Here is a 16867-nt window from a genome sequence, read left to right on the forward strand (position 1 = left end):
CTTACAACATCATCTCTGTACAGTTGTGTTGTTCTCGTGGTAGTACAGGCTGACGAATGCTCTTCTAAAGACTATGGGAAACCTGTCAGTGAAGGCAGGAGCAGCAGCAAAGCACTTAATATCTCTGTTATTGCCTAGAAGAAAGCATAACTGTGGTCAGCATCCGTGAACATTACACGACGAAGTTCATAGCTCCAGGGTGTCTGCAATGATATTTTTGTTGCCTCTGAAAAGACTTGCTAAAGTCTGTTGAACCATGTTGCTGGAACGAACCGACGAAATCATGAGAAGCAAGAGTTAAATGTTATATTCAGATTGCTAGCAGACACAGTGTTTGACTCCTTTTTACCTGAAGTAACTTTTTGGGGCATACTGATTCTGTGATTGTTTTTAATTTGTTTTATCATGCCTGGTGTCCCCACTCTTTTCAGATCACAGTCAAAATATCTGCATGTCCAGCTAAAGGCCATTGTGCCATTTGATAGTTTTGGGTTCAAAAAATTACAAGTGGAGATGGTCTCTACGAAGTAATATGTCACTTGATTTCCTGGTAGGAAATTCCTCTAGCTAGGTATCATGAAAAAAACCAACAACATTCTTTCCATAATTGAAAGTAGATCACAATTACAGAATTAATTGACAATCTCTGGGAAATGGCTGGCAACTTTTGTGAGTTTTGAGAAGTTATGTCAGTTGATCCCAGGCCGATTAGAGATGTTCTTCTTCTTCCACATCATTAACATGCTCAAAATGAAGAGCTGTGCCTCAAGGTCAGAGTTTGGCATAGGTAGTTCATATTCACTGATTCTTGGGATTCATGTTGCAAAACTTCTAGACTAGCTGTTCCACTAAGCAATCTTCCAGAAGCAGAGGACTTCTTCCTGTTTCTCCTTCTGAAGTACTGGTCAGAGGAATGCTCCCTGTGAACAGCCTGTACTGCTGTTCCTAGAACCATAAACACAGTTTGTCGCTTAGGGAATGGCGAAGTTGCCAGATCAAGCAGCAGTATTGCGTTATCAGAGATAGTTCTCTTTCTTTCTTGAGACTAGGAAAATTAATAACTCCCAATCCTCTTTTCTGTCATTCAAAAGTATACTTATGTATGCGATCACTCCACTTTTCTGAAGAATCCTCTGAAGTGACTGCTCCTTCTACTTCTGTTCTTCTGGGAAGTCCCTTCCCTTCACCACTGTAAACAGACACAGTTTCAAATGGACAAACTTACAACTACAATAAGGGGCAGACTTCAAGTGTTACCTCAGTTTCACAGTAGGGTTAAGGTTGGAAGGGACCACTGGAGGTCATTTAGTCCAGCCTCCCTGCTCAAGCAGGATTTCTTAGACCCCCAGACTCTCAGGATTATGTCCCAACAGCTTTTGAATATCTCCAGGGAAAGAGACTCCACAATTTCACTTAGCAATTTGTTCCAGTGCTCAGGGTCACCATCACAACACCGTTCTTCATATTTGGGTGGAACTTCCTGTGTTCTTGTTTCTGCTTATTTTCTCTCGTCCCATTGCCCAGCATCACTGAGTCAAGAACCAGTCTGGTTCCTGACACCCTTCCTTTAGATACTTACACACATTGATAAGATCCTTCCTCAGTCTCCTCCAGGCTAAACATTTTGCTGTAGTGAACATGTATCACCACTGTGAACTGAGAAAGTCAACAGACACATGCAATAACATGTAACAGAAGCAAAACTTCCTGAAGTCAAGTCAGAATGAAACAGTAAAACCACATTGATACTAAATAGGCAACATAATTTTCAATTAGCTTGAGCATGCTCCTGGAAATTTTTCTGAAGCCAATACAAATAATGAGGCTATGGTTTACCAGTATTTTCCGTGGCAAAAATGCCATTTGTGAAAAATTCGGACCAACTTCAGTGAAAACTGCTTGCAAAGTGCAGAATAGACTCATAAAACCTCAGAGATCTGATCTTCAGAGTATTCTCTGACTGTTTGAAAAATCTATTCTCTATTCAGGGATGATACAATGATGTCAGCATTTAGGAATAAAACTGAGGAGCTAAAATCTTACTAAAGACACATGAGTGAATAGTCACTTGATTGTACTTGTGCAGTAAGGAATTTATGTGGCAACTATTAGCATACAGTCACCAGAGCTAAATTAAACACTGGTAATGAATCTGTTAAGTAAACTGAAGTGAGCAACAGGCTCACATGCACCAGAGGCAACACCTTTTTTAGATCTTCCATCTTCCAAATACAATTATAATATCTTCCTGGAGTCATCCTGAGGTAATAATTCATTTCATGCTCAGTTGCTGTAAACATCCTGGTATGACAGAAAAATATTTAAATTCTTTTTTATTTATTACCTTATATTGTTCCATGGCTAGGATGCCTTTAGCATGAGTTGCTCTAAGGTGAGAAAGCAGTAGGCTTAACCTAAAATTACTTCACAATGGATTGAGAACTAATCATTTATGTGATCTCAAACATTTCATGATACCATGAACTCATTAACTCATTGCCTCCACCTATGTATATGTATGACATACATACACATGCATCTATATGCTCGGTCCCCTCAGCATAATTCTTGGATCTCAGGATTGTTAAGACTATATGGATATGAGAGTCTTTATGCTGCAGAGAAACTCATTTACTTTCAGGAAATCTCCACTTGTTGCATGGGGCAGACTTGTTTTTTGGGGTTATGTTCATGATTACATTTTCACTGTTGTTCCAGAAAATTTGGGTTTCTTGAATGCCTCATGTCAAACCTATCAATAGATATCTAAGATTCCTTAAAACATCTAAAAATATGTGGATGTCAGTGTTTAAGTGGCAGAATCCTTTCTATTATCGTCTCTAAACTGAAGTAAAAGGTATATTACAGAACACAGTGTGGGTCAAAGGTTTAGTTCAGTACTTTACCTTTCAACAATAACTGTTTTGAAGATTTATGTAAAAAATTCTTAGGGAACAGAAGATAGCCAGAATAGCCACTGTTCAAAAGTCAGGATATTTCCCATATGGTGTAAATATTCATTTTTTGATGACTATTGTTTATTTGACAGTGATTGTACTAAACAAAGTCTATAAACACACAAACTAAGTTCTTACGATTTGAATACAAAGTTGACCTTTTCTCACATGTGTATAGTCTAATTTCTTAAACATTTAGGCATAATGCATTAATCTATTTTTCTTTAGAAATTTTGAAGAAACAAATGTTTAGTTGCAAGTTCCCTATCACAGGATACTTCATCTGTATTTTGCCTTTATACTTTACTAAATTGTAGTTACCGCATACTGTGTGTTTATTTCTTTTTCCCATTTTCCGCTTCTATCTCTTTAGTTCTGGTTTTCTTATTTTACTTTAACTCTGACTACATATGCCTTTTATAATAACAGCATTGAAAACTCAGTTCACTTCTATGACAAAAGAATACTGTCTGACGCCAGAAAAACAAACTGAGAACAGCTGTCTCAAAGTAGGCTAATACTCAGTTGTATTTGTTTACCTAATTTTTTTTAAAAATATATTGCTTTTGAAATACTAGTCACATCTAGTTAATGTTATGATAAATTACATTTTCTGCTGATACAACTTCTAGGTTAAATGAACAGCAACAATCCCATGTAAGAATTCAATAGACTTACAGATTTTCTGCTTTACTTCTGTATCTATTATTTCATTCTGTGTTCTTCTTGAAGACTATTTTAGCAATATCTAGATGCAATAGTTAATCCATAGTTATGATAAGATGGATTTTCTAATTGGAGTTGATAATTTCAAGATTTTTTTAATTCCCCACAGGGTGACACAGCAGTCTTTGCAAGAAATTATTTTGTCTAGAAGTTAAATCAATCATGTTGGTACACTTAAAAACAAATAAACAATAAAAAAACCTCACATAAGCCTGGAAGATTCTGGAGCTGCATAAAATGATCATTTAGTTTAAAATACATGGGCATACTTCAGGAACTACTGAAGGACTACTTCAAGTGCCCTAGTTTCAAAAGAAGGGCATTTCCCCCCACCAATATACAGTATCATTGTACAGCCTCATGGCCTTACGGTTAAGATACTTTCCAGGGAGATGTGGATTTCAGTGCATTCATTTTGTTGAAAGTCTTGACGACCTTAGCCCCATATTCCATGCAAATGCTTTAGTTGCTCAGGTATTCCACAAAACAGAGGACAGATCATCTTTCCCATCCTTTCTGTAAATTTAAAGAAAGTGGTCAAAACAACCATATTTTGACTGAAGTTAATGTGGAGCAGAACAGGTAAATACTCAGGCAGAAAAACATCATTTTTTCAGACTACTGATTGGATTTAAGTTTCATACAGCTACCAGTCTTAATCCTAACAAGTCAGTCACTGAAAATTGTGGAATCTTCTGCATTAGAGGAGATTTACTGCCAAAAATACACACCTAACATGGTTCAACAGGGCTTTTGAGAATCACAGTCTTGGATTTAGATGCTTGAACCATCTACAAGTCTACTTTTGGCACTGTCATATTTTTTTGGATCTTGGCCTGAAACTCTCTAAGCGTTGATTTAAACTAAAATAGCTCTAGTACTCCGAGAAACTATAGAGGTCTGCTATGGGAAAGTTATTACTATCTTTGAGGCCCAAGCTATCTGCAGTCAGGCATGCCAAGAGTTATTGTTGCTAGTAGTACTGTATTAGCTACCATGACTGCTTCCTCACTAATACTAGTGGTTGAAAGATGAAGGGCAAAAGGCTAGTGTAGACACATCTCTGATTGTTTAGGCTAATTATTTGTTCTCAGTGCAACAGAAGGAAGCCATGCAATGAATTTGTGCAATAAGTTAAATGTTAAGCAAAGTGTTCTCCCGGTTTCAGATATTTTCACAAAGTTTGCTGATTTCTCCAGCTGTCTTTCCCTTTTGAGTTTGCAACTGTATTAACTCTGCCTGATTAGTCATATACCTAAGTGAATCAGCACAAAATAATTCATGTGTCATAGCTTCATTGGATTACATTTAGTCATGGAATATTTGATTTGTCTTGATTCCTAGATTCCTAGTTACATAGTTACTCTAAATTTTTGGACATCTTTGCTGGCTGTTGAGACATCCTGCCTTGAACTTTATCTGCTCCAGATGCCAGATGTGGTTAGTAACTTTGAACTAGAGCCCAGAAACTAAAAAAAAAAGGTCAAAACAGATAGGAAAAAGAACCTACTGTGGTGCCAAGATCCACCCTCACTTTTCATGCATAGAAGGTACACTGAAAACTTTGAGCAAACAAATGCTCCATCCACACGCTTAATGCTGTGAAAAAAATGACCTTAAAAAAATTGCCTAAAGAAAACCTGAAGGTTCCGGCCTAGTAGTACAGTTTGTATTTACTAGACCTCTGATTCAACATATATGGAGTTTACTTGTGCAAACATACCTGGGAAGACCCTACCCAACCAATTTCAGAAGAACATATTTCTACACTACAGAAGACAGACATGAATTAAATAAACAACCAGATTTACTTGTAAAAGCAAAAAGTCCAAAATAAAATAAATAAATTCAGAAATAGACTATCCAATGATAGTAAGAGGCATTGTGCTATTCTTCTTCTTTATGAAAAATACTCATTATTTTACAGAATTCAAGTAATTCAATAGGCTTTACAGAGGCAGACAATATTTTAAGAGTATTTTTAATATTTTATATCTCTATAATTTGTGAAAATAACACATCTAGAAAAGTCTGTTCAAACCAATGTTATTTTTTATCTTCACTCGATACAAAATAATGAGTTACTGTTGTTTTAAACTATATTATAAACTCTATGGTAAAATTGTCTTTAGTGTGTGGAATCCTGATCTTAGCAGAGTCTCATAAGAGCCACTAGATACCTGCAGCTTGTCTGAAATTAATTTATAATCACACAGAAACTGGATCTGTATGCCCGACCATAATCTCATGAAATCCAGGAGCAGAAAGAACAAAAAACCTTACTGTATAAGTGCTAAAAATATCACATATCAAAATTTCTTTTTTGTCATTTAAATGAAAATAATTTTTAAGGCATAGAATCAGATAAATTCATCAAAATGCACTATAAGATGCATATACATATGCATTTTTTGTCAATGAACTCTGTGAGCCCCACCTAATGTCACCTAAGCCAGGAAAGAAAACATAAACTCACTCTGTAAATAGTGTTGCTATTTTACCAGCTGTACCAGTTTGGGTATTTCATAATGGGCTAATTTATCTTTCAAATAGAAACTAGTGACATGCAGAACTGGTCTATTTCCTTCGTATAGAAAGGTATGCAGGTTATGTATATTTAGATACACACACACAAATGTATTTTGATTATTAAATGAATATTGATATATAGAGAAGGACAGGAGTATACCTAAATTAGATTTTAAAAACCAATCAAACATTCTTGAAAAATAATCTGTTTTCTCTGGAAAAAATGTTCTGAAAAAATGTACGGAATAGATTTAATTAACTTTATAGACATTGCAGTACTGCCATAATATAGAAAACATGACAGCACTCATTCTGAACAAAAATCCACATATTCTAGAATCTCTTCTTTGACAGTCGCCAGACTAGATCAGAACATACATATACATACATACGTACACGCACGCACGCACACACACACACATATATATATAGTAAGTTTCCCACATTTTGCTATCTCACCTTCAGTGATGGTAATTTGGTGTCTAATTAACGTAAATCTCATTGATAATTTCTGAGTCTATTTAAAATTATACATCATATGGCAATGGGTTCCACAGTCCAGAAGTGCGCTGGAGACAAACGAACAGACACCCGAAGCACAAGGCTTGTGCATAAATCCTACGTGATGCTTAACTCACAAGCTCTAAGTGGCTCAGCAGAAAAGTTTCCCATTTAGATCACACACCACATTCTCTCAATGAACTGTGTAAAAAGTTTATGTATAGAATACTTCACTTCAGTGATATGAATCAACCATCTGGGACCAGTGCCTCATATTTTGGCATTGCTTTGCTTACTTGGAGATGGCTGAACAATGGTCATTAACAGTAGATTTATACATGTGAGATATATATATATGTATATGCATAACAATGCTAACTGGCACCATGAGCCTGAGAAAAAGTTCTGTTGATGTGGACTTTTTTAATTACAGTGCTGGATTATGAATATGTTCAGATCACCAGAACACTTTATTTAAACTTTGTTGTAGACTTCTGTTGCAATACTTCTTCTGTAAATTGCCTTATAGATTTTGCTGTCTTTGCTGCCTAGAAATGGATTACATAATTCTTTAGACTTGGGCTATGATTCACAAACCAACACAAATTTTCCCTCCAAAATTGGGAGGATGATCTTTTTGTCATGCCCTGGTATATCCCAAGTCTTTGTTCACGAAGCCTAGCCATGATGATGATGGTATGTCTAATAAATGTTTGTACAACACACATTTGAGTACCTTGTGGGAGCCTCATTATTTGAAGCAAAAGAAAAGGCAATAATTGTGAGGCAATAAAAATTAGGGGGGAATTGAATAAATAGTTTCACTCATGGGAATTCAGTCTAATAGCATTATCCTTATTTGTTTTCCAGGCAGACAATCTGTCTAAATGTGTTTGTCTAGTAAGCCTTAAAATGTAATAAGCCTTAAAAACCCCTGACTAGAATGGCTGATGTTCAATTTTATGGAAAATTCTCACATTTCATAAGTACTTTTATCACTACAAAGGAATTCATAGTCAAGAAATTATTTGTGGAAAATGAAATTAGAAATTCTGGGGGAAAAAGAACTGCTAGAAAATTGAAAAACATTAAAAATATTGTATATAACAGAAACTATTTATAACATAACACAACTAATAGAATATAAAGGCCCAAATAAAAAGTAAGAAAACCAATTAAGAATAAAATTAATTTTGCCAAAAAAATTCTTATTAATAGAATAAGAACAGTCTTGTTCTAATGATTTTTTTCTTTGAAACTTGTCAAAATAAATGTGGTTCCATAAGAGATCTGGACTTTCTTAATACTGAAACTCTGAACATCTCTACTTACAGAGAATAGTGACTTGAAATATGGTGTGGTATAGGGAGCTAGAAAGGTGGAATGATCCAGTCTGATTCACTTCACTTTAACAAAAATACTTAAGTTGTCACCAGGACTCATTCTGGTTTTACGTGGTTCACAGATTTTTTTCAGATTATGTTCATTTTCATGTTCATTCCTATGTTCAGTCTCATATTCTTAGTTTGGATTTTTAACTTCTCAGTTTTCGGGATTTTTTTTTTTCACTTTTTTCTGAAAAGACTAAAGAGTAATTCTTAGCATCTCAAACATTACGTTGTTATTCAGTAGTGTTACAGGATACAAAATAATTCAAATAGGAGCAATATTTCTCTCTTAATTGAAAAGGCATTTCAGAAAATTGAAAATTTTATTTTAATAGTATAATGTTAAGGTACTGACAATCTTCATTCCAAGAAATGAAATTCACTCACATAAGGAGGAAGGTCTGGGTCCATAAAAAGGCAACTTCACAGAATATGTTTGAAGGGACTCACAAGGGTCATCAAGTCCAATTCTTAAGTGAATAACCCATACAAGGATTGAACACATGACCTTGGCATTATTAGCACAATGCTCTAACCAACTGAGATAATCTCAGGATTGTATCTGTATCTCAGTAATCATGTATATGTTTCATTTCTACAGACCTGTTACTTCCATCAACAGTAGTGCCTTATAATATTTAGGAGAGAAATTAAGTATCCCAATAAATAGTCTGCCTATCTTAACACAAACCTTAATTAGTGCACTGTACGCATTTCTAAATACTTTCCAAGGCAGTAAATAAGAAACAGTAAGAAGAAGATATTTGCTGTGTTTCTGCCTTTGTATCTAGCCTATCTCTGTTTTATCTGGCCTCATGAAATTCCATCATTACCCTGTGTCACATGAATGCCAGAAGTACTTAAACCCTACAGGAGTTTTAACTTATATAAGTAAATGACACGTCTCAAAAGACAGAAATGTGGATTGAACAGTCCCCTCTCCCTGATGAGAGGAAAAAGAAAAGAACCAAAACCAAGGCAATTATTTTGCTATGGAATTATTTTGAAAAGTTGGAGTTGCACAAAAACATAATGTAGTGAGAGAGGCATTGCCATGGTATTAAGCACAAAGCCCAGATGAGTATCTGTGCTCACTGCTCATATCATAGCATATAGGACTGATCACAAGACTAGAAGATTTTATGCATGAACTAGACACATATTAACACAGAGTTTACACTTTGCACATCAACACTGTCAGTGAGACAGTTTTCCTGGTAAAAACAAAAACATCCTGAGGGTGTTGTGACTGAGCATTTGTTTGAAAATTACCGAATTACTTTTGCAGATGTAGGGAGTCTCAGTTCTTACTTAACTTGTCTTTACCTGCAGTTTTCCAATTTGAAGAAAACATCTGATATGAAAATATCTTACTTTTGACACGGTAGAATTATGAAGAATTTTAAGCAGACAAATTCTAATGAGAAATGTGAGATGGCTTCTTGGGTTGTGTTACCAACCCTGTTCATAGATGCCCTCATAATAATTTCTAAGAAAGTACTTTATGATCTCTCTCATTGTGCTGGTTTAAAGGTAAACTGGCAGGAGGAATGAACCCAACTCAAAAGAGACCACAAGTCAGAGTTACAATTTAATAAAAAATAATACAATAATACAATTATATGGACAAGCAATTGGTTTTAACCCACAAACCCAGATGTATAACCCAGCACCCTGGGGCATGAACAGAATGGTGTTCGTTGGCCCCCGTGCTGAGCCCCACGTGGTCCTCCTGAGTCCAAAGTAAAAGGGGACGGAAAACCTGTTGGTGAGAGTGCTGCTCGCAGTCTGGTCAAGGGTGGTGGTCACAGTCCAGTCGAGAGTGGTGGTTGCAGTCCGGTTGAGGTTCTGGTCCTCCTGTGGATCCAACGAATGGTACCAGAAGTCCCAAGACCCTAAGATTATATACACACAGGTTTGAGTGGGAATGCCCAGTACTTTCCCCAGGGCGGGGAGTTCCACAGTGGGTGGTTGTGAGTCGTGAGATATTTTTTGAATCCTTGGTGGCCTGTTAGCAGACATGACCCTCAGACGGCGTGTGAAGGTGCTAATGACTCCCTGGAGGAGAGTTAACATCACCCATAACTGTAGCCTGAGGGGTCAGGTGTGCTCTGGGCAGCTGCTGCAAATGGTCTATTGTTAATAGCTCCTGGGAAATGACATAGAGGGTGTAGAATACGCAGTTTGGGTTACACCCACATAGTGATGAACTGATCCTGGCTGCTCAAACTAGGACACTCATAAAGATCTCTTACTGTGAAAATTTTAAAAATAAAATATTAAAAAAAATTTTAAGAAAATGATTTTTGAAATGTAGTAATTTAGTGCACAAGCAAAATTAAATATTTCCTGTAAATATTTTGTATTGTCTCCAGTTCATAGACATATGTGACCTCAATCTTTTCATGCTATTTTCTTAATGAATGTTCATATATGAAATGAAACAAGGTTAAACTACATTTGGTGCCAGCTTCTGCCTAATTTCAAAATGGAATTAATCCAATAAATGTTGAGGGTTTTTTTAATTCTATACTGTAACTGCTAATTGGAAAATATTAAAATATTTAAAAGAGTGTATCAGTTACTTTTCTGTCAGAAATACCTAAGTATGTTACCATATTTGATGTGGCTGTGCATTCTGTTTTTATATGACTTCTGAAGTGTCTTGAAAGACTTATTTATATGACTTCATGCAAAAATTTTTGCAATACATTATAGATTTACCATCCAAACAAAACTGTCGTGAGGTTTCAAGTTTCATAATATAGTCAAAGATATCATTTTTCTAGTAGTAAAAAAGGCTTTCAGTTAGACAACAATTCTAAAAATTGATAAGTTTATTTCTACTTGCCAAATAGCAGAAATATAAAATGGAAGAAAGATACCTAGTTATTTACACTGTCTTAGAAGAATGCACTTACTAGTAAGATTTTCAGATATTCTAGAATATAATGGCAAATTCAAACTTAGCCAAATAATTACACTGAGGATTTCAACTTCTTTCTGATGGTGATATGAAGGAAACCCTATTATGTAAGCAGGAACTAATTTGTATATCTCAGCAAATGAATTCAGCATGTGCAGATAATGCCTCCACATAGATTTGCACTAAATATTTAGTTGGAGCCTTTAATATGAACAGAAGGATGATTGTGGCTGCAGTCATAAAAAAATAAAGGTTCTTATACCAGCATAACATGGTTCTTTTACCAAGCCGCATAGATGAGTTCTTTAAAACCCTGAATGTTCCTTTGTAAGTCAAGATTCATCTAAGAATTTCACTTAGAAAGCCCACAATATATCATTCTCAATTGTCTTGCAAATACATCTCATTTTCTCTGAAGGTCACACAGCTGAGAATTTGTGAAATGTGCCTGTGTACACCATCCATAATCACTCAACACTAGCTGAGAGCTTTTCAGCGATCAAAAATAATATTCATTAATTGACTGTAAACTTCTATTAGTTAAAATACTTCAAAAACAGCCTAGCAGCTAAAATTTTAAGTGTTAGCTAAAGTCGTCCCTTTGGCATAGGACACTTCATTTTATTAGATTTTTTTTAGAAGTGTTATTATTTTTTATATCTACATCTAAGCTTATATTGATCATACCTGAAGTAAATATTTATAGTTCTTTTTTATATTTTCACCAATATCAACAATGAGATTTCCTTTAGAAATTATGAAATTGATTCTCGCAGTTTTATATATTTTTGTTGTTTTTACTAAGTTTCTGTTTAAATTTCATGTATTTCATAACACTAAGCATAAAAAAATAATTTAAAAGAATGAACTTCCTATGAGAAAAAGTGCCATGGTGTTAACATTTGAGATTTTTTAATCATTTCTTAATTTCATTTTACGTGATAAGTGTAATTTCTAGTAAGTATATCACTCACCAGTTTTTTTGCTTCCTTTTTCATAATTTTCTTTGAACTTTGTTCACTTTGTCATGTAATTTCTGAATGTCACTACATCATTCTTATGACCAGATGTTTATCTATAGTTTTCTGTAGCACTTTCAAGTTTTTTCACAAAAGACAGTTGTGGAAGTTTCCTAAAACATACATATAAAAATCACTCTGCAGCACAAAATAGTGTGCCCCAGCTCAAAAAAAACTCTGTATGGGACAGATTTTTTCTAAAACAGAACATCCAGAAATTGATGTACCTAGATAGAGACATGTATAGAAAAAAAAAAAGGAAAGAGTCAAAACACTAGCTTGAAAGAAAACTATCACCATCAGACCATACATAAAATTGGAAAGCATAATAAGGAGGGCCCATTGGATTCATGCCTCCCTGCTAATTCTTTATTTTTCAGAGTTGGAATGAGGGGTTTCTGAGATTTCTCTTTTTTTGTAATGTTCTTACTTTTAAATGTTAAAATATAATAAAAACCTTTTTTTCTCTCCTCAACTGGATATTACTCAAAGAAGGCCCATTAATAGTATTTATCAAATAAAATAATTAATCAGACTCTAGCATTTCAACAAATTTCAACCATGACTTTTATCTCTGTGGTTTTAATCCTTAAAGGAAGTAAACAAATCACTTGCATTAGAATTACACACACAACACACTCTGCTGGGTGGTTGGTCTGATTTTAATTGCTCACACTAGATTTTAAGAAGCCTTTCACAATTTGAGTGTAAGCCTACAACATTTTCTTTTCAAATGTGTAGATATTTGCACTGCTTGATGGGTTGATAATCAAATTAACAGAATAGACAGTCAGTCCTGCATATAGTGTGTTGCCAAAGTTGCAAGAAGCATGGGAGGGGTTCACATATTTTTGTTTTGTTTTTGCTGCCAGCTGCCATACTGCTGGGGTGTTTAAAGACAGTGTCAAATACAGGGTTTTAAAGGTTCTCCTATAATTATATCAGATAGAGAAAGGGCAGGGCATGCTTTAACACTGAATCCTTCCTTATTCATTTAGAGCCTGGCTAGAGCCTTGAGAAGTTTAACACCTTGCAGAACTGCCTTCCTAGCAAGGCCTCATGCTCATATTCTCATTCTTCCAGCAGACTATAATTTTTTTAAATGTGTTATTGATTCTCGGGCATCAGATTAACCCCAAATTTCCTAACTTATCTAGTAAGTTTTTAAAATTAATTTTAATAGTAATGCTTATATCCTCATTGAGCATTGTGTTACATTAATTGCTCTGAGCTTTTTTTTTTCCTTAAAAGCATTAAGTATCTACGGTGAAACACCAACAGTTTATTGATCCTCAGTTATTTGACCTATATACAGGACAATGGATTGAAAACTTTACAATTGTGATGCCTAAGATACAGGCTGAATCAATATTCAGCATGACAGAAGGAATTTGGTCAAGGAAAGACATGTTGGAGAGCTAGAAATCCTCTCTGAATAGGTATCCAAGACAAGGTTCCTAAATCTTTTGTCCTTAACTTCCTAGGCAGTTATTTGCTTCCCCTTTTCCCTAGATATTTGTTACTACATTATTTTCTGTATTTTAAAACTTTTCTTTCAGTAGTAGTAGATGTTTCCAAATGGACAGGAGACTCTCTCTCTCTCTTAGCATTCCTTCTCTAATATCAGTTGAAGGCAATCTAAAAACCAGTCATCGCCTCTCTTGCTTCTCATTTACTGTAACGTCCTCCCACATACTCTGAGAAATCTCTTCACAAAAATTGTATACTTTTCAGATATTCTTAAGAATCAGGAAATTGCACTGTATGAGTTTCTCATTCCCTTTTTTAATGTCTTCAGTGACTTCTCTTTCCTAATTTATAATGCAAAGTGATCTAGTCTTCACTGTATGATCCTCATTAAGCTACTAAACCAAGCCTTTTTATTCTCATATACTGCTAATGCATTAACTGCCATTTCTATTATGACAATAATACTAACCTCAATTTCTACTTCTTGTATTTAAAAAAAAACAAAACCACCATATTGTCCTGTCTTCTATCCAGCCTCCTATTTTTGAAAAGACAGACAACCACAGAACTGTTTTACTGTCTTACTTCAAATCTCACCATGGAAGTCTTGACAGCTCAAGCATTTAGTATGAGTGCCATAAAAGTAGATTTTTTGCAACTATTTTCTTGTACTCTACTCTGATGTATCCTGTTTTCACTAATTTTCACCAAGTACATTACATTTTTGTGCATCTACTGCTGTTGTCCTGGATGAACAAAATAGTTTAGCCACTCACCTCCCGTGAGCTGACATGATGTTGTGCTTTAAAAATGCATTTTGGCAAATCTCTGAGCCTGTTGTTCATTCAGTTTCTTGCCCTCTGAGTTAGCTAGATATTTCTGGCAACCAGTCTATGTCTTGAATTATTTTGTATACACAGCTACGTATAATATCTGAAATAAAGCCTAGCTGCATAACCTCATCTTCTCATGCAGTAATTGATGCCTTTCAACTTAATACATGCAAAGAGATCATACAGAAATTGCATTATGAAAAAGCCTCTTGGACATGGAAAAATGTTTTATACTTGCTGAACACTTAAGTTTTTTGTTAAGGAAGGTTTGGTCACACCAGATTAAGTATGTGACCTGAAATCAGTTCTTTAATCACCCCATGCAAAGCTGGACATTTGTGTCATTTCTCTATCTTCATTTTCCACCTATTCTTCTCAGTAGAAGCTGGGGAAATGCACTAAGCTACGTACCAAAGTGCACATGCTGCCTAACTGTGTTTGTATATCCTGCTATATGCATTGCCTGATAATCCATTCACGGGTATGATGTCACTTATTTAGTTTTCATAGCAACTTGGAAAATACCTTGCAGAGAATGAAGAGATGGTAATGAAAATGAGGCATGGGTTGCTTTTTTGAAAAATCATTTTGAATGAACAGGACAGCATACATCTCAGAGAGATCATATTCCTTTACAAAAACAGATCAAAACTACCTCGAGTCCCTTCCCACTTCGATGCCACTGTGTTCTATAAGGAACAGTGCAGCATAAGTAATGGACTAAGTAAATGGAGGGAAATGGAAGAGAAAGCACCACAGACATGAAAGAAAAGCAAAAAAACCAGACATTTTGCTAGTGATTTCAGATAATAGTTGTTTGTGATATTTTTTGAGTCTAACTAATGTATTGGATAAGAACTCCTTAGGGCAAGTGTTAGTGTACATTTCATTTTGATGAAAAAAATCATAAATGTGGTAAGATTCGGTTTAACTCTACCATTGAATAATGCAACCTCACATTTTCTTAAACAAACATACCAACTTAAATCAACATATCAGTACACAAAGAACAAGGTACCCAAAGCATATACTCAATCTTCTGTAAACTGGCCATTTAGGAAGACAGATCCTTTATAGTACGCTACTGCCTGCTGTGACAGTTCTTCCAACTTTTTATGTGAACTTGGGTACTTTTCTGCCTTAAGGATGGGTTATCTGAAAAGGTGGACCATTGAAACACTGACAGATGGAATTCCTCATGCTTTTAAGAAAGTTTTCCTGAAAATTGAAGGAAAGGTTCAAAAACTGTCAATTTATGAACCACAGAAGCAAAATATTTCATAACTACCTCCCCACCCGGGTTTCACCAAGAAGACTGAGATACTGACTCTGGATTTCTAACATGGCAAATGTCTACAAGGAGCTTTTTCCTATGGGCAATGTTTTGTCCTTATTGTAAACTTGGGGCAGTAAAGGACTATGTTCCAACAAATTTCTTAAGAGTACGTGTAGTGAGTTGGCAACAAATCCAGCGCAGTTTGAATGAGAAGAGCGCACATATTCCTTACAGTCAAGCTAACTTTGCTGCCTGCAGGGGTAAGTCACAGAGCCATCCTTCTATTACTTCTGCCTGGTTTTGGAGGATTGGTACATACTGTTTTAGCTAGGAACACTGTGTCTGATTTCAAATATATTTTTCCAAATTTACTGGTATCAATGTGGAACCTTTTTTTCTGCCATCTTGCAAGACGTGTCATTTAGATTCTTGAATGGAATAATGGAAAGAGCCTGTTCAGCAACAAAAACAGGTTAGAACCCTAGGTTAGTTTATCACAAGACTTCTACACAATTTCAATCTATGATACCCAGGACTACATTCAACCAAGCTGATCTTTGGGATACAGACTTATAAGCTTTGTTTTATGGAAACAGTGTGTGCACTCAGATTTTAAAACATTCCAGAATCTCTAAAGAGTCCAGATTGTTCTTAATATTCATGCCAAACTATCAACAATTTAAGAAATGGTTGCCAAAGGTCATTCCAGCTACAGCTGTTTGGAAATGCAAAGGGCTTTATTGATCTTTTCCTTTGCATAGCTCTTTAAAAAAATATTATTACATCAGAGAAATAAAGACCATGGCAGATGTTGATAATGACTTGGTCACAGGGGGTGGAGGAGAACAGGAAGGGGGGGGACTAACCAGGATTGGTTTGAGGTGAAAGACTCCACTACAATGCCATTGTTAGGTCCCTGTGTGGTAATACTGCTCTCATGATGTGACTTTGACTGGCACTGTACTTGTCTCCCAACAAATTAGGGAAGCTGGCTCAGCTGGTTGGGAAAGAAATCATTAGGCATGGCACTTTAGGTGGCACAAATTTCACAGCTCCAAAGCAATCTGGAGTCCTCCCAGAAACATGGGTATCATATTCAAACAACTCACTAACCCCAGAGGCCAGCTCTGACTGCTCTTATGAAGTACTGTGAATCATGATCTTTAGGAAAACTAAATGGCTGAGATCCAATTTAGCAGCTGGATTATATTAGTTCACATTTTTAAGGACAAAGGTTATAAT

This window comes from Neopelma chrysocephalum, unplaced genomic scaffold, assembly GCF_003984885.1.
Source record: "Neopelma chrysocephalum unplaced genomic scaffold, ASM398488v2 Primary Assembly neopelma1_42, whole genome shotgun sequence".
Lineage (NCBI taxonomy): Eukaryota > Metazoa > Chordata > Aves > Passeriformes > Pipridae > Neopelma > Neopelma chrysocephalum.